Here is a 3,213-nt window from a genome sequence, read left to right as displayed (position 1 = left end):
ACATCAACGGGGATAGACGAACAGGCCGTCCCTATCGCACTATTTGTAAGTGCGATAGGGACGGTCTGATATTTTATCGTCTATCGCGCGACCATGCTTCCCGTGCTGTACATTATTGCCACGTGCATAGATTGCATAGTTAAGTTTTTATATTTATATTTACGAGGCATTTAAAGAACCCTATTGTGACACTCTCATGACTAGTGGATATGGTCGCGCTGAATTTTAAATATTTTATTATTGTAAAGGTTGTGCCTATTAGCTCCGATGCACTTGATTTGTTCATTCAACTGTAGCTCAACTGGCTTTTACTATAAACATGTATACAATTTTGATGCGAAAATATGTACCACCGTCCACGCTTTTTAGCAGTTTTTGTTATTTTAAATCTTGCAATATTGTAAGAGGACTAAGAGGTACAAACATTGATTGATGATGGCCTTTGGGTGCCTGTTTGTTGTCTTTGGCGTTCAATGGGTAACCTTATGAACCCCATGGTTTTTTATACATCAATTTATGCATCGTAAATTTTATTGATTTATTATAAGGATATTGAATATATTTTAGTGTAACCGTGGACGCGTTTGACTTTCAAGTGTTGCCTTTGTATACATGTTTATGAACGTGACTATGCCTACGACTTCCGCAACCGCCTCTATCGAACTGATCTTATCAAAAAGAGATAAACAATGTCTGTCTCACAGCCAGTTGAGCAAGAATCGTTTCTTTTGAAACTTGGTCGTACGGCTAAGTTAGGAATTGCGAATATCAAACGAAGTATTTTATTGTCCAGGCGGTATGACGAGCAGTGTGCTGCTAACATTTTTTTTATAAGACGGAGAGAAACAAGAGTAATTGAAGTTTATTTTACTTTTTCAATTTTAGTTTACACATTTATTTAAAATGCAAAGGCTCCAGCTACTTATATCGAAGTCAATTATGATGGGAGCATCTTCTTCTTCCTCCTACCCTTATCCCACGTTATGTGGGGTCGGTACAACATGTCTTTCTCTTCCATTCTCCCCTATCTTTCGTCATCTCAACACTCACATCTTTCTTTCTCATGTCCTCTTTCACACAATCCATCCATCGTTGTTTGGGTTTACCCCTCCCTCTCCATCCATCAACATTCATCTCCAACATTCTTTTGCCTATATGACACTCATCCCTCCTCATTACATGACCGTACCACGCCAACCTGCCAGTCCTCATCTTTTCCGTTATAGGCGCAACTTTCAAACTTCCCCTAATATACTCATTCCTGATCCGATCCATTCTGGTCACTCCACACATCCATCTCAACATTCTCATTTCCGCTACGTGCAATCTCCTTTCATCCTCCACCTTTGTCGCCCAGCATTCAGATCCATACAATACAACAGGCCTCACAATCGTCTTATAGATTTTCCCCTTAAGTTTAAGGGGCATCCGTCGATCGCATGTTGTCCCTGAGACCTGTCGCCATTTCATCCATCCCGCATTTATTCTATTTTTCACGTCACGGTCGATGCTTCCGTCATTTTGGAATAATGACCCAAGGTACCGGAAGTCGGAGCAGACTGGTAGGTATACACCATCTAAGGCAATAGGGAAAAACTGGATAGACCACCGAAATCGCAGAACATCTGTTCAGTTTTGGTTCTGCTGATTTTCAGTCCCACACTTTCCAGTCTTTCTTGCCATTTTCCCAGTCTGCTCTGGACCTCAAGTGCATTTTCCCCAACAAGAACAATGTCATCGGCAAACAGCATACACCAGGGTGCTTCCTCCTGTATGTCCGATGTCAGAGCATCCATAACCAGGAGGAACAAATACGGACTTAAAGCCGACCCCTGGTGTAGACCTACCGCCACATTGAACTTGTCGGTGACTCCAGCTTCAGACCTGACGTGAGTACTAGCTCTATCATACATCGCCTGAACAAGCCGCACATACTTCTCTGGCACTCCCTTCTCTCTCATACACCACCACAGAACCTTACGCGGAACTCTATCGTATGCCTTTTCCAGATCCACGAACACCATGTGCAAGTTCTTTTTGGCTTTTCTGTATTTCTCGCATAGTTGGCGAAGTGCAAATATGGCGTCCGTGGTTCCCCGGCCCGGCATAAACCCAAATTGGTTCTGTGTTGCCTCACTCTCTTCTCTTATTCGTCTCGCTACCACTATTTCCCATATCTTCATACTATGTGACATGAGCTTTATTCCCCGGTAGTTGTTGCAATCCTGTACATCACCCTTATTCTTAAAAATGGGCACCAATGTACTGCTGCACCGTTCATCAGGGATCGCCTCTTCTTGCAACAACTTATTAAAGAATAAACTCAGCCACTTCCAACCATCCGCTTTCAGAACCTTCCATACTTCCACTGGTATATCATCTGGCCCTACCGCTTTCCCATTCTTCATACCTTGCACTGCCATTTTTACTTCTTCTACAGTAATTTCTTTCACCATACCTATGTTACTTTTAGCATCATCTAGCACACCTGTCCAGTCATTCTCTTCATTCATAAGTTTATTAAAATAGTTCTTCCAGCGTTCTCTTATGCTCTTGTCATCCGTCAAAATCTTTCCTGCTTCATCTTTCATACATTTCATGTGATTGATATCTCTTGCATTCCTCTCCCGCTCTCTTGCTATTCTATAAAGGTCTTTTTGGCCTTGTGGGCTTTCCAAATGGTTATAGAGCTTATCTTGGACCTTGGCCCTCGCGATTGCAACTGCTTTCTTGGCCTTCTTTTTACTTATTAGATAAGCTGACCTCTTGTTTTCCTTTTCTCTATCATTACCCTCTTCCACACTTTTCCATTCTTTAAAAGCATTCTTCTTTTCTTTCAAAATCATTTGCACATCATCATTCCACCACCATGTATCTTTATCAATCTTTCCTTTCCCCCTTGTTTCACCAAGTACATTCTTCGCCACACTTCTTAAACTTACAGCCATTTCATTCCAGCATTCATTCATCTCTGCCATATCATTCATTTTTATCATCTTATCGACCATTCTTTTCTTAAATTCATCAGCCAACTCCCTGTCACTCAATTTGTACCACTTCGTTTTAGGTGGGGGCTTTAGGTTATTATGCTTACGTGCTACTTTATGCTTCAACTCCAGAATCAGTAACCTATGCTGGGAAACTAAGCTCTCACTTGGTACAACTTTGCAGTCCTTAGCCGAAAGTATTTTACTCCTTCTCAAAAGAAAGTAA

The sequence above is a fragment of the Leguminivora glycinivorella genome, chromosome Z (genome assembly GCF_023078275.1).
Source record: "Leguminivora glycinivorella isolate SPB_JAAS2020 chromosome Z, LegGlyc_1.1, whole genome shotgun sequence".
NCBI classification, from domain to species: Eukaryota; Metazoa; Arthropoda; class Insecta; order Lepidoptera; family Tortricidae; genus Leguminivora; species Leguminivora glycinivorella.
The sequence above is the reverse complement of the archived record's forward strand: the minus strand, read 5'-3'. Positions refer to the sequence as shown.